General features: G+C 42.1%; 1 protein-coding gene across 2 annotated transcripts in view; it reads left to right on the plus strand.

The window, feature by feature from the left end:
• The window catches only part of DCBLD1 (discoidin, CUB and LCCL domain containing 1), an 81,091-nt gene that overhangs the window by 1,708 nt on the left and 56,596 nt on the right, over positions 1-22,787 (plus strand). The gene's annotated exons all lie outside the window — the stretch shown is intronic.

A 22,787-nucleotide genomic window follows, 5' to 3' on the forward strand; every position in this document is an offset into this window, starting at 1 on the left:
TTCACTCAGTGCTATTATTTCGGTCTAGCTACCGATTCAAAAAGACATGGTGTGTGAGTTTACATTGTCACGGTTAGCATCCCGACAGTAATACTAAAAACTTCTTTGCCTTTAACCTGTTTGTGGAAAGACCATGTATGGAAAATGCATATGTTTCTGAAACTGGATTTCTGATATGCGTTCGTTAGCCTTTTGAAGCTGAAGTTTTGTATCAGTTTAGTGGCCTTTGATTCTCAAGCTTTGTATACCTTTTATTTTCTATCTAGTATGCTTAACCCCATTCTATATATCTATCTATCTAGATAGATATTCTATATATTTCCCTCCCATATCCCTTCCCTTTGGCTTATTCCTCAGTTATGAGACTCAAAAATGTGTTATGGTGTCGGAAACACTTAAAAAGGGTTTTTGTAAAACACAATCCAAGGGAGAGTCATTTAGCAATAACAATTGGCATTGAAATCTGGGTCCAGCTCTCCGTGTGCAGGGAGTAAGTGGGGACTCTCTTTCTGATTTGGAATGTATTACATAACTTCATATTGTCTGAGGAAGTCTCTGAAACTTGGATCTTTGTTACTCATTGAATAACCGTGGGAGAGGTAAGGTGGTTTGGAAACTAGTTTTAATTAAGGAAAACATCTTTTTAAGTTTAACTGGGTTTGGCCCCACTAAAAACAGTGCAGCTCTGACTCTGTATGAGTAATAAAGAATTTAGATATTTAACAACAGGCTCTTCCACATATTCTGTCCCTCAGTGATCTCATGGTTGTGGTTGCCTTTTTCTCTGCTGTCGACTCCAAAATCGACTTCTTTCCCTGTCTGTTCAGCCTCACATCTTTCAACTCTCTGGTATCTCTTCCTGGACTTCCTTCCACCAGCTCAAATTCAGGATCGAGAGGAGGCAAACCTGAACTTCTCACCTTTCTCCTTAATTCTTCTCCAGTTCCCCGTTTCACAGTTAAGGATTTAATTATCTTGCCTGTTGCCCAAAATTACTAACTTAGGGCTAGTCTGCCCTGGCGATGGTAAAGCCCTGCCGCGGCAGCGCTTTAACCTGGCTTGTATAGTCGCAGCAGGGTTCTATGGGAGAGCTCTCCCAGCACTCTTAAAAAATCCACCTCCACGAGGGGCGCATGGCTCCCAGCGCTGGTGCACTGTCTACACTGGCGCATTACAGCGCTGAAACTTGCTGCGCTCAGGGAGGTGTTTTTTCAAGTTGCAGTGCTGTGAAGTGCCAGTGTAGACAAGCCCTTAGTGTTGTATTTGACTCTCTTTCTTTCCACCATTCACATCTGGACTCTTGCCAAGTCCTGCCTGTTAGAACTTACAAAAGAAGAAGTGGGGGGGGGGAACCTTAACTGTTGGAAAAGGTTGGTGGGGAGGGGAGCAAGGAGGAGAAGAGGAAACAGGACTTTATCTCATTACTGGTGGGATTTAAGCTATCTATTCTTGTAGAATTCAATCTTAGATTTAAAATAAAATTCCTAGCTCTAATGAATGCAAAGATCAACTTCTGAATATCAGTCTGTGTTGTTCTGTCTTCATGAGTTTGTAGACAGCTATGGTCTGATCACTTAAAATCGAGGTTGGCATAGTTGGCCCTGGGGTGTGTGAAAAATCCTTAAGTTCCATAGCTATGCTAAGGTAATAGCCGGTGTAGACGCAGCTAGGCCAATGGAAGAATGTTTCAGTCGACCTAGCTACTGATGCTCAGGGAGGTGGTGTTCCTAGAGAGACGAAAAAACACCTTCCACCACTGAAGGCTGCAGCTACACTATGGTATTTTGCTGGCATAGCTACGGCACCATAGCTTTGCTGCTGTAGGCCCTGTAGTATAGACATGGCCTGTGTAGAACCTATGGGCATTAGTGAATAAACTTTCTGAGGCAGGGACCATCATTATTATGTCCTACAGTACCCCAGACCTGATAAATGCAGAGGCGAGAGAGAGAGGGTTGGGGAGCTCTAAATCAGAGGCTTATATAAACAATGGAGCCCAGGAGCAAGGTCCAGGAATGGCACTCTGGCACTAATCCAGGCACTGTCCTCCTTTCCAGCTGCTGAGAGTAGAGAGAGAGCTGGGTCTTGTTGGTAGGGCCGTACTTGGTTTTTGTATCAGTCTCTGGATGAGAAATACTGTATCTGGCTTTATTTTTTTCCCCAGGCCTTCTCATCAGTTCCTTCTTGTTCAGTAGCACCAAAATCCATCCATCCTTCCTCTCCATTCTCCCTGCAAAACCCATGGCCCATATCAGAGTCATCTCCCACCTTGACTACCACTTCGACCTCCTTTATCCCACCCTGCTTCTCACCTGACTTCCCTTAATTCTATACAAAATGCCTCAGCAAACTAACTCCCCTTTTTGTCCTGTGACTATAGGGGTGTTAATGGGCCACTTCACTTTGTATGGTCCCTTAGAATATGTGCTAACTGCTAATGCTAAACTATCTGTTCAATCTTGCATTTAGATGAGACACTCTCAGGACACTGCAAACGCTGCATCTGATGCAGCTGCACCACTGTTGCACTTTGATGAAGATGCTCTAAGCCAATAGGGGAGAGCTCTCCTGTTGGCTTAGTTACTCCACCTCCGTGAGATGGAGAGGTGGAGAAGCTCTCCCACCGACATAGCACTGTCTACATGGGATGTTAAGGTCACTACAGAACATAAGAATGGCCATACTGGGTCAGACCAAAAGTCCATCTAGCACAGTATCCTGCCTTCTGACAGTGGCCAATGCCAGATGCCCCAGAGGGAATGAACAGAACAGGTAATCATCAAGTGATCCATCCCCTATCACCCATTCCCATCTTCTGGCAAACAGGCTAGGAAGACCATCCCTGACCATTCTGGGTAATAGCCATTGATGGACCTGGTGATGGATTCCTTTACAGAGATCCCCTTGGGAGTGTCACCTGACGTGCTGAAATTACGTTTTCCCATCCAGCTTGGGACTCCAGAACCCTGCCTTGTTGAGACAGACACGCTAGCCTGCTGCAACACAGACCCAGGTCTGGGCCACAACCCCAGAGCTTCAGACTTAGGTAACCTGCTGAGCAGTTTTTAGTTTGTCTCTAGCACCCAGACATCCAGCCCCTCGTGGGATCCAAACCCCAAATAATCTGTTCTACTCTGTATAAAGCTTATACAGAGAGAGATGCAGAGCTGTTTGCTCCCCCAGGTATTAATCACTTACTCTGGGTTTATTAATAAACAAAAGTGATTTTATTAAGTTTTTAAAAAGTAGGATTTAAGTGGTTTCAAGTAATAACAAAGTAAGTCACCAAGCAAAATAAAGCAAAAACACGCAAGTCTAAGCCTAATACATTAAGAAATTGATTACAGGAAATATCTCACCCTCAGAGATGATCCAATAAGCTTCTTTCACATCCGAAGAAGTGAGCTGTAGCTCACGAAAGCTCATGCTAAAATAAATTTGTTAGTCTTTAAGGTGCCACAAGTACTCCTGTTTTTTTTCACAGACTAGACTCCTTCCTAGTTTGGGCCCAATCCTTTCCCCAGTACAGTCTTTGTTAGATCCAGCAGACATCTCAGGTGGTAAGCAGGGGTTTTCTCATGACTGGAGCCTCTTTTGTCTTGCTCTACCCCCTTTTATAGCTTTGGCACAGGGTGAGAATCTTTTCTCTCTGGGTCCCCACCCCTCCTTCTAAATGGAAAAGTAGCAGATTTAAGATGGATTTCATTATCAGGTGACATGGTCACATGTCGCTGTGAGACCCCTAGTCTCCATTCCCCATGGGCTGGCCCACAAGTACACAGGTAACTACTTTCAAGTAACTAAGGCCATTTACAACTCATTGTTTATGGAGCACCCTTAATGGCCTCCACTTAATATGTTTACATTATTTATATCTTATTCTCCTATCTCCAGATATAGAAATAATACATGCAAACAAATAGGATGAACACACACAGTAGATTACAAGCTTTATAATGACACCATACAAGGGGTATTTAGTGTAAAGCTTATTCCAGTTATGTCATATTCATAAGCATATTTCCGTAAAGCATATGGAGTGCAACCTCACAGACCTATCCTCCATGAACTTGTCTAGTTGTTTTTGAATCCTGTCATAGTCTTGGCCTTCACAACATCATCTGGCAAAGAGTTCCACAGGTTGACTGTGCATTGTGTGAAAAAATACTTCCTTTTGTTTGTTTTAAACCTGATACCTATTAATTTATTTGGTGGCCCCTAGTTCTTGTGTTATGAGGAGTAAATAACACTTCCTTATTTACTTTCTCCACACGAGTTATGATTTTATAGACCTCTATCATATTCCCCCTTAGTCGTCTCTTTTCCAAGCTGAAAAGTCCCAGTCTTATTAATCTCTCCTCATATGACAGCTGTTCCATACACCCAATAATTTTTGTTCCCCTTTTCTGAACCTTTTCCAATTCCAATATATCTTTTTTTTTGAGATGGGGCGACCACATCTGCATGCAGTATTCAAGATGTGGGCATACCATGGATTTATATACAGGGCCGGCTCCAGACCCCAGCACGCCAAGCGCGCGCTTGGGGCGGCATTTTGCCGGCAGGGTGGCAGGCGGCTCCGGCGGACCTCCCGCAGGCATGACTGCGGAAGGTCCACCGGAGCCGCCTGCCGCCCTCCCAGCGCACCCTCCGCAGGCACGTCTGCAAGAGGTCCACCCGGAGCCACGGGACCAGCAGCGCGCCCCCTGCGGCATGCCGCCCTGCTTGGGGCGGCCAAATTCCTAGAGCCGCCCCTGTTTATATAGAGGCAATATGATATTTTCTGTCTTATTATCTATCCTTTTCTTAATGATTCCTAATATTCTGTTCACTTTTTTGACTGCCGCTGCACATTGAGTGGATGTTTACAGAGAACTATCCACAATGACTCCCAGATCTATTTCTTGAGTAGTAACAGCTAATTTAGACCCCATCATTTTATATGTATAGTTGGGATTATGTTTTCCAATGTGCATTACTTTGTATTCATCAACATTGAATTTCATCTGTCATTTTATTGTCCAGTCGCCCAGTTTTGTGAGATCCTTTTGTAGCTCTTCGTAATCTGTTTGGGATTTAACTATTTTGAGTAGTTTTGTATCATCTGCAGATTTTGACACCTCACTGTTTACCCCTTTTTCCTGATCATTTATGAATATGTTGAATAGGATTGGTCCCAGTACAGACCCCTGGGGACACCACTATTTACCTCTCTCCATTCTGAAAACTGACCATTTATTCCCTATATTTTAACCAGTTACCAATCTATGAGAGGACCTTCCCTCTTATCCCATGATAGCTTACTTTGCTGAAGAGGCTTTGGTGAGGGACCTTGTCAAAGGCTTTCTGAAAATCTAAGTACATTATGTCCACTGGATTCCCCCCTTGTCCACATGCTTCTTGACCCCCTCAAAAAATTCCAGTAGACTGGTAAGGTATGATTTCCCTTTACAAAAACATGTTGACTCTTCCCCAACAAATTATGTTCATCTATGTGTCTGAAAATTTTGTTCTTTACTATAGTTTCAACCAGTTTGCCCAGTACTGAAGTCAGGCTTATCGGCCTGTAATTGTCAGGATCACCTCTGGAGCCCATTTAAAAAATTGGCATGTCATTAGTTATCCTCCCATCAATTGGTACAGAAACTGATTTAAATGATAGGTTACAAACCACAGTTAGTAGTTCTGCAGTTTCACATATGAGTTCCTTCAGAACTCTTGGGTGAATACCATCTGGTTCTGGTGACTTATTACTGTTTAGTTTATCAATTTGTTCCAAAACCTCCTCTAATGACACCTGGGACAGTTCCTCAGATTTGTCACCTAAAAAGAATGGCTTAGGTTTGGGAATCTCCCTCACATCCTCAGCCATGAAGACCGATGCAAAGAATCCATTTAGTTTCTCTGCAATGGTCTTATCGTCCATGAGTGCTTCTTTAGCATCTCGATCGTCCAGTAGACCCACTGGTTGTTTAGCAGGCTTCTTGCCCAGATGTACTTAAAAAAAAAAAAAAAAAAAGGTTTGCTATTTTTTTTTTTTTTTTTAGTCTTTGGCTAGCTTTTCTTCAAATTCTTTTTTGGCCTTCCTAATTATATGTTTACACTTTATTTGCTAGAGTTTATGCTCCTTTCTGTTTTCGTCACTAGGATTTAACTTCCCCTTTTAAAAGGATGCCTTTTTGTCTCTCACTGCTTCTTTTACTTTGTTGTTTAGCCATGGTGTCACTTTTTTGGTTCTCTTACTATGTCTTTTTAATTTGGGGTATACATTTAAGTTGAGCCTCTTTTATGGTGTCTTTTAAAAGTTTCCATGTAGCTTGCAGGGATTTCACTTTTGGCACTGTACCTTTTAATTTCTATTTAACTAAATTCCTCATTTTTGTGTAGTCCCCCTTTCTGAAATTAAATGCTACAGTGTTGGGTTGCTGTGGTGTTTTCATCACCACAGAGATGTTAAATTTAATTATATTATGGTCACTATTACCAAGCGGTTTAGCTATATTTGCCTCTTGGACCAGATCCTGTGCTCCACTTAGGACTAAATCAAGAATTGTCTCTCCTCTTGTGAGTTCCAGGAAGCAGTCATTTAAGGTGTCAAGAAACTTTGTCTGCATCCCGTCCTGAGGTGACATGTACCCAACCAATATGGGGATAGTTGAAATCCCCTGTTATTATTTATTTTTTTAATTTTTATAGCCTCTCCAAGCTCCCTGAGCATTTCACAGTCACTATCACCATCCTGGTCAGATGGTGGGTAATATATCCCTACTGCCATATATTCTTAGTATTAGAGCATGGAATTACTATCCATAGAGATTCTATGGTACAGTTTGGTTAATTTATGATTTTTACTTTATTTGATTCTACGCTTTCTTTCACATATAGTGCCACTCCCTCACCAGCACGACCTGTTCTGTCCTTCTGATATACAGCAAGTGGCTTTTTCACACCCCTGAGTGAAGTGTTTAGCATAGACCTGGCCTCAGGACCTTTCTCAGACCTGAAGAAGATCTCAATGTAGCTCAAGAGCCTCTCTCTCTCACCAACAGAAGTTGGTCCAATAAAAAATATTACCTCACCCACCTGGGCTCAGTAAAAATAATCTTCCTCACCAGCTGATATGACCCTGTCACTCCCTTCAATACACTCTAGAGGCTTTCTGTCTTCTTCCATGTCTCATTCAGGTTCTGCATCTTCATCTTCTTCTTGCTTCAACATTGCCTACAAGCCTGCTTTGGTCTCCTACTATTCAGCCCTAGACCCTTTACTTCAATTCTACTCACCTTCATGCATCTTTTGGCTGCTTCTTCCTCCTGCAGTTCCACATCTTTTTTCATGCCATTTTGTATCCCTCAAACAGCCTCCCTGAACTTGTGCACCTAGCGACTTCACTTCTTCTTCAGATTTTTCTTTCAAATTCACTTTTTGCAGCTAGTAATATGCAATTAATCTCCACTTCAGCATTCCCATTGTCATCCCTATGCCTGACAAGATAGTGTTGTAAAGCAAAAACATAGTAGGACCAAAGAAGCTACTCATCATGGTTATTCAGATTATTGTAACTGAGAGTGTTGTCCCATCTCCCCGGATGCTTTTTCAAAATCTGAGAAAGTGTAGGGATAAAGTGAGAAATGCCAATAGCCAAGCAGAGTTGGACCTTGCAAAGGGTATTAAAACCAATAGTAAAGGGTTCTATAGCCGTATAAATAAGAAGAAAACAAGGAAAGAAGAAGTGGCACTGCTAACCACTAAGGATGGGGTGAAAATTAAAGATAATCTAGGCATGGCCCACCACCTAAACAAATTCTTTGCCTCAGGTTTTAATGAGGCTAATGAAGATCTTAGAGATAGTGGTTGGGTGGCTAATGGGAATGAGGATATGGAGGTAGAAATTTCCACATCCGAGGTGGAAGTCAAACTCAAACAGCTTAATGGTACTAAATCGGGGGGCATCCTGGATAATCTCCACCCAATAGCAAGGATTTTTAATTAATCGGTAAACATGGAGGTCGTACCATATGACTAGAGAAAATGCTAATAGTTCCTATATTTAAAGGAGAAGAAAAGTGATCTGGGAAACTACAGGCCTGTTTATTTGACAATTGTATGCAAGATCTTGGAACAAATTTTGAAAGAGGAAGTAGTTAAGGACATAAATTTGAACAGTAATTGGGATAAAATACAACATGGTTTTACAAAAGATAGATCATGCCAGACCAACCTGATCTTTGAGAAGATAACTGATTTTTTTTAGACAAAGGAAATATTGTAGATCTAATATACCTGCATTTTAGTAAGGCATTTGATACAATTCCACATGGGAAATGATTAGTTAAATTGGACAAGGTAGGGATTAATATGAGAATTGAAAGGTGGATAAGGAACTGGTTAAAGGGGAGACTGCAACGGGTCATAATAAAAGGTGAACTGTCAGGCTGGAAGGAGGTTATTAGTGGAGTTCCTGAGGAATCGGTCTTGGGACCAATCTTATTTAACATTTTTATTACTGACTTTGTCACGAAAAGTGGGAGTGTGGTAATAAAATTTCTGGATGACACACAGTTGGGCAGTAGTGTCAATATGGAGGAGGACTGGAATATCGTACAAGATGATCTGGATGACTGTGTAAACTGGAGTAATAGAAATGGGATGAAATTTAATAGTGCAGTGTGTAAGGTCATGCACTTAAGGACTAACAACAAGAATTTTTGCTATAAAATGGGGACGTATCAATTGGAAGTGACAAAGGAGGAGAAAGACCTCGGTGTATAGGTTGATCACGGGATGACTATGAGCTGCCAATGTGATGAGGCTGTGAAAAAGGTTAATGCAGTCCTAGCATGTATCAGGCAAGATATTTCCAATAGAGACAGGGAAGTGTTAGTACCATTATACAATGCACTGGTGAGACCTTATCTGGAATACTGTGTGCAATTGTGGTCTCCCAGGTTTAAGAAAGATGAATTCAAACTGGAATAGGTGCAGAGAAGGGCTACTAAGATGATCTGAGGAATGGAAAACCTACCTTATGAGAGGAGACTCAAAGAGCTTGGCTTGTTTAGCTTAACCAAATGAAGCCTGAGGGGAGATATGATTGCTCTCTATAAATACATCAGCGGGATAAATACCAGGGAGGGAGAGAATTATTTAAGCTAGGTACCAATGTGGACACAAGAACAAATGGATATAAACTGTCCATCAACAAGTTTAGGTTTGAAATTAGATGAAGGTTTCTAACCATCGGAGGAGTGGAATTCTGGAGCAGCCTTCCAAGAGGAGTAGTGGGGGCAAACAACCTAACTGGCTTCAAGACTGAGCTTGATAAGTTTATGGAGAGGATGGTATGATGAGACTGCCTACAATGGCATGTAGCTGATCTGCAACTGCTAGCAGCAAATATCCCCAATGGCCGATGATGGGACACTAGATGGGAAAGGCTCTGAGTTACTACAGAGAATTCTTTCCCAGGTGTCTGGCTGGTGGGTCTTGCTCACGTGCTCAGGGTCTAACTGGTCACGATATTTGGGGTCGGGAAGGAATTTCCCACCAGGTCAGATTAGCAGAGACCCAGGGGATTTTTTTGCCTTCCTCTGCAGCATGGGGCATGGATCATTTGCAGGTTTAAAGTAGTATAAATGGTGGATCCTCTGTAACTTGGTCTTTAAATCATGATTTGAGGACTTCAGTAACTCAGCCAGAGATTAGGGGTCTATTTCAGGAGTGGGTGGGTGAGGTTCTGTGGTCTGCAATATGCAGGAGATCAGACTAGATGATCATGATGGTACCTTCTGACCTTAAAGTCTATGACTCTATGATTGTCCCTTCCCCTTTTAGGTCACAACACTAATTTCTTCCCCATCCAGTTTAACTCGTAATGTTCTTAGGATAGGGATTTTGGTTTACAGATGGCCGCCTTTAAGGCAATATACACAATTTAATAAAATCATACTTTTTCACGTAGTGGGTAGCTGGAGGAGAATAAGACTGCCTCTGTATGGAAGATAAACATGTACAATTCATTTTGATCAGTGATAAACTATTGATAAGATAGTAAAAGGAAATAACACTATCATTTGTAGGTATTTGAGAGTTAGTGGGTGTTCTGAGCACTAGCTTGAGTCTGTAAAGGCTTAGGTTCAAGACTAGCTTTGTTACAGTTATGCTCTTATTGAATGCTCTCCCATGACACAACTTGTCAAATCAGAAAACTTTGTACAAACTTCAAACAAGGAAACAAAAACACTTTCCATTGAATTCAGTTGGAACAGGATTGGGCTCCAAACTATCTATTACAACAACAACAAAAATAACTGTGCATAATTTCTTCAAATATAGCCAGCACACAACTTTTCAGGAAAACTTAACTAGAGAGACAAACATCAGACAAGACAGTTTCATATCGGGGTAATTTTTAATGTCCTTTGAATGTATTTTAGACTGTGCAGAAGTGTTCTTTTTGCCTTCACAGTAAATCTGGGAATGTTCAGACCAAATCAGTTTTCCAAGCTAAAGTTACAGGGTGTTAAAATAGGCCTTTGCGTTGGAAGTTGGTTGGAAGCTCAACTATGAAATGGCTTCCGCCTCTCAGGAATGTTCTGTAATATTGCGTTTAATTGGTGGTAGAACATTGACTGAGCTTTGATTCAGCTGTATCATTTGCTGCAGAAACCTTTTCATCCATTTTTTAATCAGCAGTATTCGAGTTTCTCATCAGTACTACCACAAGCTACTTAAATAAATAGTGTTGGATTCAGTCTGCATAATGTTTTCACCTCTAAGGTTGAAGTCCTACTGATGCAATCTTCCATGTTTGTCTGCTTGATGAGTAAAAATAGTACTTTATTTGTTTTATTTCAAATTATGAAAACATTGGGGCAGTTCTGCATGTGTTCCCTCATATTAGACCAAGCACCATGTGTGGGGGAAAAAAGTTAGATTTTTTTTCACTTGTGTCATAACTATAAAGGGAAGGGAACAGCCCTCCTGTGTACAATACTATAAAATCCCTCATGGCCAGAGACACTAAAATCCTTTTACCTGTAAAGGGTTAAGAAGCTCAGGAAACCTGGCTGACCCAAAGGATCAATAAGGAGACAAGATACTTTCAAATCTTGGTGGGGAGAAGGCTTTTGTTTGTGCTCTTTGTTTTGGGGGTTGTTGGCTCTTGGGACGAAGAGGGACCAGACATCAATCCAGGCTCTCCAAATCTTTCTGAACCAGTCTCTCATATTTCAAACTTGTAAGTAACAGCCAGGCAAGGCGTGTTAGTTTTATTTTTGTTTTCTCAACTTGTAAATGTTCCTTTTTGCTGAGGTGACTTTATCTTTGTTTGCTGTAACTTTGAACCTAAGGCTAGAGGGGGTTTCTCTAGGCTCTGTGAATCTGATTACCCTGTAAAGTTATTTTCCATCCTGATTTTACAGAGATGATTTTTACCTTTCTTTCTTTAATTAAAAGCCTTCTTTTTAAGAACCTGATTGATTTTTCCGTGTTTTAAGATCCAAGGGGATTGGATCTGGACTCACCAGGAATTGGTGGGGGAAAGGAGGGGGGATGGTTAAATTCTCCTTGTTTTAAGATCCAAGGGATTTGGATCAGTGTTCACCAGGGACTTGGTGGAGGAGTCTCTCAAGGCTACCCAGGGAGGGGAAGGTTTTTTGGGGGGGAGAGAGTTTTCCAGGTACTCAGAAATCTGGGTGGTGGCAGTGAGACCAAATCTAAGATGATAGTTAAGCTGAGAGGTGTTCATGCAGGTCCCCACATCTGTACCCTAAAGTTCAGAGTGGGGAAGGAACCTTGACAACTTGTGTAGTAAGAACAGACCTAAAACCTTTAAGCATAGGTGGGTTCTTTTACTCTTAAAACAGAATGTTAGTGTGGAGTATTGTGAATCTTACTGTTGCAACTATGGTAGCACAGGAGTGTGAAAAATATGAATTTCCTGTAACTTTTGGGCTGAACCTGGTCAGCTATACACAGAATTGAGAGATGTACAACTTCTGTTTGAAACTACTTGAAGATACTCCCTTCAGGATATTGGGCCTGATTCTGGTCTCTCACCAGTTTTACATTGTGTAACTCCATTTACTTCAACATAGTCTTATTCTTGGTTTACATCTGTGCAAGCAAGATCACAATAGTTGATTCTGTAGTATAAATATGGAGAAAATTACACTCGTATCCATTAAAATAATTTGAGAGATTCTGCGGATACTGCATTTATGGTACTGCCTCTGAAGTAAGATGGATAGAAATGAAGTCTCAATGTCTGTCATAGTGGGTAAGGGCAGAGGAATATCTATGCCCGAGCAAGATGTTGAAGATGATGGAGCAGCTCAGTGAATGCACGCATGTGCACACACAGCAATTAAGTCCTAACACAATAAAGCACTGCTCCTGTGGCCTAACTATCTAATAAATTGGTATAAATGACTGGATGCTGGGCTGAGCTGCCTTCGTGATATGGGAGTATATAGCCATCTAAAGCTTCTAAAGGCGTTGAAGAAGATACATTTCTTTTATTAAAACTTGGAAAAAAATCCCCCCTTTTCAGTTCATGCTATTTCACAAACCCCTGCCCCACCACCCGCTGGGGTTTATTCCTTAAAACAGTACTTTCATTAGAAAGAAGTTTGGTACATGTACTATACCAGCAAGGCAATTTAAAATAAATCTGAAGTTTGTTGGTTGATAATATGCTAAAATTAAACTACTTTTTAAAATCTTATTCTGTCTTTTATATATCCTGTAATGAAAATGGATTTGCAGACAGTGGATTTATTGAAAAGCCATGCCAGTCTCGAGAATCTTTAAAATAAGACAAACACATGGTGGATTATCATAGGATCAAAAAAAAGAAGGGCTAGAAGGAGCTTGAAGAGGTCATCTAGTCCAGCCCCCTCTGTCCTAAAACAGGACCAAGTATACCCGGACCATCCCTGGCCAGTGTTTGTCGAACTTGTTCTCAAAAACCTGCAGTGATGGAGATTCCAAGCCTTCCTTGAAAGCCTATTCCAGTGCTTAACTATCCTAATATCTAATTAACTATAAGGAAAAACTTTCTAAATCTCCTTCTTTGCTGCAAATTCAGCCCATTACTACTTGTCCTACTTTTGGTAGATATGGGGAACAACTGATCACTGTCTTCTTTGTAACAGCCCTTGGTGCATTTGAAGTCTATCAGGTCTGCCCTTGGTCGTCTTGAGAAAAGACTAAACATACCCAGTTTTTTAACCTTTCATCGTAGGACATGCTTTTAAAATCTTTTATCATTTTTTATATTCTTCACTGGACTCTCTCCAATTTGTCCATATCTTTCTTCAAGTGTGGCACCCAAAACTGGACACTGTACTCCGGTTGAGTAGAGTGGGACAATTACCTCCTGAGTCTTAGGCCAAGTCTACACTCCAACTTACTTTTGTATAACTTACATTGCTCAAGTGTATGAATAAGCCCCCCAACCCCCTGTTACCAGCTTTGCCCATTACTTTGGGCTATGCTATTTATTAGGGTTCCTCTTCTGTGTGGGGGGGAGAGGTTCTGTACTTCTATCAATGTACTGCTTGTGTCACTTGTGTTCTCATACCGAGCTCTACCTCTCCCTGCTGCAAGTGCCCTCCCCATGGAACGATCCTGCAGGACCTAGGTTCCCCAGGGCTGGGTTCTTCCAGCCCCAGAATCAGATGGGCGCGCGCGCACACACACACACAGCGTGTCTGAGTGGACAGGGTCAATCAGCACTCCCAAGCTGACCCCCTATATGCCTGGACTCAGGCTAGGTCAAGCAGCATGTTCAAGTTGTCACCCTCATATGCCCCAGGTTCAGCATGTCCCTATCCCCACTTTCATGTTACAATTGTTCTGATAATAACCCACTTGATGAGCAAACCACACAAGATTTTTGGGTGCTGCAGGGATCTTTTAGCTTGGGTACAAGGAGTGTTGCTGCAGAGCGAACGAGGAAACCAAAAAATGAGAGAAAGATATTGATTGATTTCTCACCACTCCATGAAGCTTGAATCAATCGGGGGTCCCAGGTGGTGATGGTAGCTGAGGGTCTGGAGTGATGGATACAGGCAGAGCCCCCAGCATGGTCAGTCAGGAGAAGATGAAGTTCCAATGGAACTGATACAGGTTTAGGATCCAGGCATCAGAACACTTACTGGAGCATGGATAGGGGTTTTTGTAGAGAAACAACAGTGGTTCAAGGGAGAACACTAGATTTGTTTATGAGTAAACAAGAGAGTATACCAAAGTTGTTTTGTTCAGGCTAGACCAGTGGTTCCCAAACTTATTCCACCGTTTGTGCAGGGAAAGCCCCCGGGGGGCCGGGCCGGTTTGTTTACCTGCCACATCCGCAGGTTCGGCCGATCGTGAACCATGGCCACTGGGAGCCGCAATTGTTTACCCGCTGCATCCGCAGGTTCGGCCGATTGCAGCTCCAGTGGCCGCAGTTCGGCGCAGCGAACCACGGCCACTGGGAGCCGCGATCAGCTGAACCTGCGGATGCGGCAGGTAAACAAACTGGCCCGGCTCACAGGGGGCTTTCCCTGCACAAGCGGCAGAACAAATTTGGGAACGACTGGGCTAGACCATGGGAGCTGATCATTCCTGGCTTTGGGCGGTGTTCCTTGGAGGGAGCTCACAATGCAATTAGGGAGCTTCACTATTTCGGATACCAATAAAGGATTTATTACTAGAATTGATCTGATAACTACTGAGCTGGGTGTGTGCAGGCGTGGGTTCATTAACATCTGGAGCAGAGATTTCCCCCATCATGCAGTGCTTCCCTGCTTTTCTGGTCCCAGAGTTCCATGCGGGTTCTTGCCTTGGAATCTCTGTTCTCCATTCTGTATGCTAATGGAGATGCCTCCCTGTCCCATCTTCAATGTAAATGAGGCTAGGGGAGTTTCCTTAATCCTGTCATCCTTATTTTGCCTTTTCATTGCTTTTTGTAAGTCTCTCTTCTGATAGGTGTTGGTTCAAGCAGAGGCTGGGTGGGGAAAGTCTTTCATGAGTCAGGCTGGGTACTGTGCCTGGTTCCCCAAGAACACAGAGCTGCTAGGTAACACCTCCCAGCGGTGTAAGTTACCCTGAGCTGAGCGCCAATGTAAACAGTGCTACATCAGCGGGAGAGCTTCTCCCGCCGACATAGGGTACCGCCTGTCATGGAGGTGGAATTATTAGTGCAAGTGGGAGATCTGTCTCCCGTTGGCTTAGAGTGTCTTCACTAGATGCATTACAGCAGCGCAGGTGCATCAGTGCAGCTGAGCTGCTGTAGCATGTCTAGTCTAAACTAGCCCTTACTTACAATACTCCTATTAATACACACCAGAATTTTATTAGCCTTGCAACTGCATCCCATTATTGGCTCATATTCAATTTGTGATCCACTATGATCGCCAGTTCTTTTTTAGCAGTACTACCACCTAGCCAGTTATGCTCCATTTTGTAGTTTTGTGTGATTTTTTTTTCCTTCCTAAGTGCAAAGTACTTCACTTATCTTTATTGAATTTTATCTTGTTGAATTCAGAACAGTTCTCCAATTTGTCAAGATCCTTCTGAATTCTAATCCTTTCCTCAAAAGGGCTTGCAATTCTTTCCCAGCATTGTGTAATTTTCAGATTTTTATAAGCATACTGTCCACTCTGTTATCCAACAGGACCCCATTGCATGTGTCATCCCAGTTTGACAGCAAACCATTGATAATTGAGTATGGGCTTTCAACCAGTTGTGCACCCATCTTATAGTGATCTGATCTAGACTGTGTTTCCCTAGTTTGCTTATGAGAATGTCATGTGGGTTGGTGTCAAAAGCATTATACTAAAATCAAGATATGTTATGTCTACTGCCTCCTCCCATCCATTATGCCAGTAACCCTGTCAAAGAAGAAAACTAGGCAAGATTTGTTGATCTTGACAAATCCATGTTGTCTATTAATTATTCTGTTTATCTTCTAGGTGCTTATTGATTGCTTGTTTAAAAATTTGTTACAGTATCTTTCAAGGTATCGAAGTTAGGCTGACTTGTCTATAATTCCCCAGGAACTATTTATTCTCCTTTTTAAAGATAGGTACTATGTTTGCTCTTCTCCAGTCCTCTGGGACATCACCTGTCCTTCATGAATTCTTGAAGATAATTGCTAACTGTTTTAAGATTTGCTTCACCTATTTCCTTGAGTACCCTTGAGTGAATTTCATCAGGCCCTGCTGACTTGAATACATCTAACTTACCTGAATATTCTTTAACCTGTTTTTTCTCTATTCTGGATTGTGTTCGTTCCCCCTTGTTGTTAATTTTGTTTAAGCATCTGGTTGCAATTACTCTTTTTAGTGAAGACTGAAACAAAATAGGCATTAAACACATGTCTTCGATTATTAGCTCTCCTTCCCTGCTGCACTTTCCTTCACCTTTCTCTTGCTCCTAATGTTTTTACAGAATCTCTTCCTATTGCCCTTCATGTCTCTTGTCAAGTGTAACTCCATTTTGTGCCTTAACCTTTCTGATTTTGTCTCTGCATGCTTGCACTGTTGTATTCATCCTTAGCAAACTGTCCATGTTTCAACTTTTTGTTGGATTCCTTTTTGATTTTCAGGTCATTAAAGAGCTGCGGGTGGAGCCATGTTGGCCTTTTGCTATCTTTCCTTTGCATCAGGATGCTTTGCCGTTGTGCCTTTAGTATTGTCCCTTTTGAGAAACTGTCAGCTCTCCTGAACTCCTTTATCCCTTAGGTTTCCTTTCCATAGGACCTTACCCACCAGTTCTGTGTTTATTAAAGTTTGTTATACTTCTGGGTTCTGATTTGCCCTCTTTACTTCCACTGGCCATTTTCTTTTTTCCCCTTTCCCATTACGGTTGCCTATCTTACAAAGACTTTCTTGCTGCTCAGACTTCTGATCAACTTCCATGTGTCATCTTAAAAAGGGGAGGGTGAGCGTACGGGTGGGTATACTGATTTGGGAATTTTTTTCCCACCAGGGTATTTATTTTGACTTTAATTTCCAGGCAGGATTGTGGGAGACAAATTCACATTAGAAATAAAGTACAAGTGTTTCAGTGGTGTGGGTAATTAACCATTGGAACAGTTTACCTAGGCACAAGGTGGATTTTCTGTCACGTGAAGTCTTTAAAACCAGGCTGTATATTTTTCTAAAAGGTACCCTATAGTTCAGTGGTCACCAATTGGTAGATCGCGACTGGCCGGCCGATCGCAGAACCTCTTCCAGTTGATTGTAGTGTCCGACCGCTAAAAGTCTAGCGGCACAGCAGGGCTAAGGCAGACTCCCTGCATGCCCTGGCCCCACGCAGCTCCCGGAAGTGGCCAGCACGTCCCTGCATGGGGGAGGGGCGGGGTCTCCATGCGCTGCTTTTGCCTGTAGGCTGCCCCCCATAGCTCCCATTGGCCAAGAACGAGGCCAATGGGAGCTGCAGGGGTGGTGCCTACAGGGAGGGGCAGTGTGCGGAGCAACGTTCCCTCCCCCAAGGCCTGCAGGGACATGCCAGCAACTTCCGACAGTGTTACGGGGCAGGCAGGGAGCCTGCCTTAGCCCCGCTGCGCCACCCACCGGGAGCCTCACAAGGTAAGTGCTGCCCAGTGGGAGCCCGCACCCCTCCCACACCCCAACCCTCTGCCCCAGGCCTGAGCCCCTCCAGGAGCCAGCACCCCAAACTGCCTCCTGCACCCCAACCCCCTGCCCCATCTCTGAGCCCCCCTCCTGGAGCCAGCACCGAACCCCCTCTTGCACCCCAACCCCTGAATCCCCTCCCAAAGCTTGCATGCCTCATCGCCTCCTGCACCCCAACACCTTGCCCCAGTCCAGAACCCGCACCCCAATACCCTGCCCCCAGCATGGTGAAAGTGAATGAGGATAGAGGGGAGCGAGCGATGGAGAGTGGGGGGATGGAGTGAGGGGGGCAGGACCTCAGGGAAGGGGCAGGGTAGATCCTGCATTGCACTTAAATTCAAAAAGTGATCTTGTGCTTAAAAAGGTTGGAGACCACTGCTATACCTCCAGCCAGATGTTAGAAGCTTGATGCAGAAATCACTGAGTGAGGTTTCATGGCCTGTTTTGCAGGAGGTGAGGCTAGATGATGATAATGGCCCCTTCTGTCTTTAAAAATCTGTTACTTAATTTTTCAAAGGTGACCAGTAATTTTGGGTGGGACAGGTTTTTGGTTACAAAATTTAAGACACTTTTTACAGGACCCTGATTTTCAGAAAGTGCTGAGCGCCCACACTGTGAAAATCAGACCCCTGGTGAATTCTGAATATTAAGTCCCTATGTTTTCTTGTAAAAATAAAATAAAAAAGGATTATGACTTAACTGAAGTGTATCCAAACTCAAGAAGAGTAAAGAGAGAACTGCTCAGACTTTCCTATATGCCGTGTTCCATAACACGAAAAGAAGAGGTCAGTTGGTAACATTGATGGCCAATAAATTCAGAAAAAATAAAAGGAAATCCATGGAATCACAGTAGCAATACCACAGAGAAGGTTGCATGAAACATTCCATTCTATTTGTTACCCCTTTCACAGCATTTGCAAATTCCTTTTGGCTTCAAATTTCTCATACTATCTCCTATCAGAGCAGAAAAGGGTGAGAAAGTGAAAGCTTTAAGAAATGTGCATTTCATATGAAGCACTATAATGTTGATTTTGATGCTGTAGGAGTAGTTATTGATGCTCTACTTTAATTTTTAAAAATTAAAAATGTCTGCAACATCCAATAGCTCCCAGACGTAGCAATGATAGCCATAAGAAGCAATGTCTCATTCTTTTAAGATCCCACAACAATGGGTGCCACGTAAGCTATCGTACAAATACTGAAGAAGGGTGTTTCCAGTTTGTCCACAGTGCTCCAATTCAGAAACCTGCTTTACAGCTTTGACTATCTTTGCATTTGAACCATTCAGCTTTCCATTTAAACTGCAGTATGCAGGGAAGCATTTATTACTGTCAAAGGATGACTGTAATTAGCCTGAAAAGGACTGACTGCTCCAAGGTACACTGACCCAGGGAAAGGAGAAACAGGAATTTGTGTCTGGGGTGGCTTATGGCAGCTATTGCTCTTGTCATGATTCCATTAGTTTTATCCTGAGTCAGTTGGTGAGGCATGTCTTTGGGAATCTTGCATTGGGGATTGTGTAACTTGCTTTGACAAAGGGAATGTGTTCTCTGTTGTCACAACTAACTTAAAATGGCATGTATTCACCTTTTGTTATAAGGTTGTTGCCTATATGACTGAAGTGCCAGATAAGACCTTGTCTTAATCATTGTAACTGTCTGATTTATGTTATAACAACAAGGTTTATGTTGTATTTGTAAAATCAAAGTGCTAATAAAAGCTGCTTTCCCAGCAGGAAAATAATAATTTTATAATAAAATGAAATTGCTTCTGTTGTAGTGATTTTTAAAAGAGAGTCCACTTCATGTCAGACAGAAGTTTTGTCTCACAAGCTCATGACTGCAGTATGTACAGGACAAATACAAGTGTTGAAAGTGGCATCTTTCTAATAATGAATTTGGCTGTAACTATTAGCCCTGGGGACAATGAATAAAAAAAACACTTTTCCCTTAGTGTTTTTCTTTTATAGAGGACGTTGGCCTAGCCCTAGATGGTGACTTTGAAGAGCAAAGGCAGACTTGTGAGCATCCCCTGGAAGAAGAGCAGGGAAACTTGGAGGTGCCCCTCAAAGTGTCTTTTATAAGTTGTCCCTTAAAGCATGCTGAGGCTTGGGGTGAGGACTCTCACTCCCTGGGGAATGATTCACAGGGGCAAAAGCTGTCTGCATGGACAGCTCCTGGCTCTGCTGGCTGACTTTTCCCTAGCTGCCAGGCTTCTTCTGTGAACTGAATTGTTTCACTTCTTGATTTCCATACATAAACGAAGCTGGTCAGCTGGAGACAGTGCCACTGATGGCATTCTTCCCTTTCTAAGTGGGCAGGAGGATGCCTGCGAATAGAGAATGTCTTTAGCATGTGTATGTGGAAGTGACACTTCCTGTCCATATAATTTTTGACTAAGGGTCATTCACTCCAAATCTGTTATGGGTACAAAATCCCATGGGTTATAATGTTAGGACTTCAGATTTGAATATGAGTTAGTGTAAATAAGATGAATTGTAAGGCTTTTTAAAACTGCAAATCTGAACACCAGGTGTAAAGTTAATCCCCTTTTCTCCACTCCCTTTCCACTTTAAAGAAAGGTAATTTCTTATAAGTGGGACAATTTAATCCTTAAAAAAATTACTGCTTTTTAAAAGTTTTAGAAGGGGAAAATCTGAGTAAATAAAAGCTTTTTTTTTTTACCTCTATCCCAGGGATTTTTGGCATGGTGGAGGCTCTGCAGATGTCCATGGCAAGCTGACAAAAACAACGTTGTTTAGGTCACTGTGGAGGAAGTGAGACTTTTGTGTGTATGGGTATAGAGATGATAATTTTTTAAACTGTTTAATTTTAAAATAATCCATGGAGAGCATCAAGGGAATCTTGCGAATACAGAACATGTCTTTATTTTACTAAATGGGGAACTTAAAAGTGGTAGACTGTCTTTCTTAGCTACTTGGTAGTGATGGCCAGGTTTACCTTGATGACTTTATATATGGCCCATCACTAGTTGTTCTAATTGGGGCATCTACTGAGCTCTGTTTGTGGGATGGAATGGAAAAGAAAGCTAGGCCTGTAACAGATACCTAAATTTTGAATATCATGGTGCTATATTGGGTCTATTTAAATAAGCTTCAGACTGGTTTAAAAGACTATTTCAGCTAGACTCTTGGTAAAAAATGGTGATTTATTGTGCTTCTGCTGTGGAACTAATTTAGGATCATTTGCTGCTTTCTCCTTACTACTCAAAGAGGGAGGTTACAGTAAATAATGTCTGAGAAAAGGGGAAAAGTACCTTCTAGTTTGTTTGACTTCCTGTTCCTATTTCTTCCTTTTGATATCAGTAAGTAAACAGTTTGGTCTGACAAAACAATACACTACAATGATCCTTTGTTTCTCCTCCACCAAGCTGCTGCCTGTCCTTTGCTTTGGCAGCTAAGTGATTGCTGTGAGGAGCTGTTGGAGCATGTGGGTTAAAATGTTTCCTGAGAACCTAATACAGCCAAATATGTGTGGATACAGTTCAAAGAAAATACATTACAAGCAATTTATTTTTCCTTTCACAGCATGTTGCAAAGCAAAGGCTTCCCCATTTAAAAGAGGATCTATGAAATTGTACTGATTTAGAGGTCATTAATCACTTACCTGATGCTCTCTCTAATGATATTATACTTGCCTTAATTCTCATTTTTTAGTTAGGAACATTTTTAATAAAAAAAATAAGATCAACAGTAAAACTCTCGGCTTTTGTCTGTGATCTCCACAAGATTTTGTGAAGGAGGTTGGAGCCATGCTACCATGGAGACTTTAGAGCTGGATTCCTAAAAGTTGCCTGTCATTGGGCAAATCATGCATTACAAATTTATATACTTTTTTTTACATATTGGACTCCCTGGGCCAGATCCTCACCTGGTGTAAATGGCATTCCATCAAAGTCAGTGGAGGTAGGTGAGTGTGCACCAGCTGAAGGTCCAGCACCAGCAGTTTGAGTTTTCCAAACGCTGCCTTTTTGTAAATGAGTGATCTCATCCCAACTCCCTGGACAGCAAGCCCTCAGCAGGACTCCAGTTTTGTAGTGCCAAATGATGTAATGGAGTCTGGTTGTGAGCAAATGTAGTGTTCAGTGGTATCTTGGGCTCTATTGTTACCCTTCCTTTTCAATATATATATGAGGTCATTAGGAGGTAATGAGAAGGTTAGGTTGTGGTACATTCTATACAATTTTAAACAGTTTATATCCTGGATCCCACAGAGATCACTCCTCTACCCTGTGTGACACCAGAAAAGTCATATTTCAGCAACAGTACCGTTGCACAATCACTAAGCCACTAGTGAAGACAGAACTTGGGCATTTCTATCACTTTGTCATGAAAACCTGCTTTGACATGGTGGTTGCAGACAGCTCAACCAAGGGTGTGCTAGTGCTTATGCAGATGCTTTCATGGATGCAGTTGCACTGTTGCTGGCAATTGCTGAAGTAGATATATTTATTTTGCATGTGCTACTCCTGGGGGAATTCTGCACCAAAAAATAAAAAATTCTGCACACAGTATTTTAAAATTCTGTATATTTTATCAAAATAACCCAATATAATCACACCGGCTTCAATTATTTTGGTAATTTATTTCAAAATACCTGTCAACAAGTATGTCTGTAACAATGCAGACAAAAAAAAAAGATCCAGGAAATGTTTTTGACAAATAGTTTGCTTACTAGGCATATTAATACAGAACTTTGACTATTAATTCATTTAAACTACAATACGGAAATGTATTTCCAGCATGCCTCAGAAGCTGTGCAAAGCTTTGGGGGAGTCAGGGTAATGGAGGAGCTGAGGGAGAGGGAAGTACAGTCGAACCCATTTATCTCGACCTCGGTTAACTTGCCAATCGTATTAAGTCGACGTTTTAGAAGTGGAACCGCCAAATTCTCTCTTTGTCTTAGCATTTTCTCATCGGTTATGTCGGTTCTTTTATGTCGTCGTACCCTAATATCTCGAGCACAAAAGAGGGCCAAATTTGCCACTTAACGTCCGTTATCTCGATCCCCATGACCAATCGTGCGTCTTATATATTAGTATATAAATAAAAATGATCGTACTTGGTTCACTGCGCATGTGCTGAGTTCACGTAGCACGTGATCATGGTCCGTATGGTCGTTCACTCCCATGCCAGTTCACTCA

The sequence above is a fragment of the Mauremys mutica genome, chromosome 3, assembly GCF_020497125.1.
Source record: "Mauremys mutica isolate MM-2020 ecotype Southern chromosome 3, ASM2049712v1, whole genome shotgun sequence".
Taxonomy (NCBI): domain Eukaryota; kingdom Metazoa; phylum Chordata; order Testudines; family Geoemydidae; genus Mauremys; species Mauremys mutica.